The sequence below is a fragment of the Acanthisitta chloris genome, unplaced genomic scaffold, assembly GCF_000695815.1.
Source record: "Acanthisitta chloris isolate BGI_N310 unplaced genomic scaffold, ASM69581v1 scaffold30941, whole genome shotgun sequence".
NCBI lineage: Eukaryota > Metazoa > Chordata > Aves > Passeriformes > Acanthisittidae > Acanthisitta > Acanthisitta chloris.
The window spans coordinates 11,905-12,546 of NW_008658170.1; positions in this window are offsets into that span (position 1 = coordinate 11,905).

Below are 642 nucleotides of genomic sequence, written 5' to 3' on the forward strand. Positions count from 1 at the left end.
GGGAGCCGTCTCAACTGCCATTCCCGGATGCTTGTGGCTCGGCCAGTGGAAATTTCAGGGCGCAAAGCTGCTCTCATGTGGAAAACATCTTCCCCACCATCTGGCATCCCTCAAACCCTGACCACGGTGGAGTGAGCCTCCACTGGCACGTCTCCTTGCCACGGTCTCTGGCCTCGGGCTACCCCAGTGCATCACCGCCGTCCCCAGCAGCTCCTCCACGTGCAGGGACTATCACGTGTGGCTGCAGCCTGGCCTGTCCTGGGCTGAAGTGGGTGCTGGCATCCCCCCACCCTGGGCTGGTGCCTGCCAGCAAGGCAGAGGTGGGTGGAGGTGTGCAAGGAGAGGGGTGGCACTGCCCAGTGGCTGGCTTGCTGGGGAACAGTCAGTACAGAGTGGGTTGATGACATTCCCATTTATTTCCTGTTATAAGAAAAAGGATTAAAACCACAGGAGGAAAGAAACACAAAGAGCAAGGGCACAGTGTTCCCTGTGTCCCCATCCTGTGTCCAGGAACAAGGCCTCTGAGGGGCAGAGTGGCCCCATCCTTGCTCCCACGGCTGGGAAGCTGCCAGGACAGCCTGGGAAAGCCCAGCACGACAGCTGCAGACATGGCAGCTAGTGGGCTGGCTGCCGGCCCGTGCT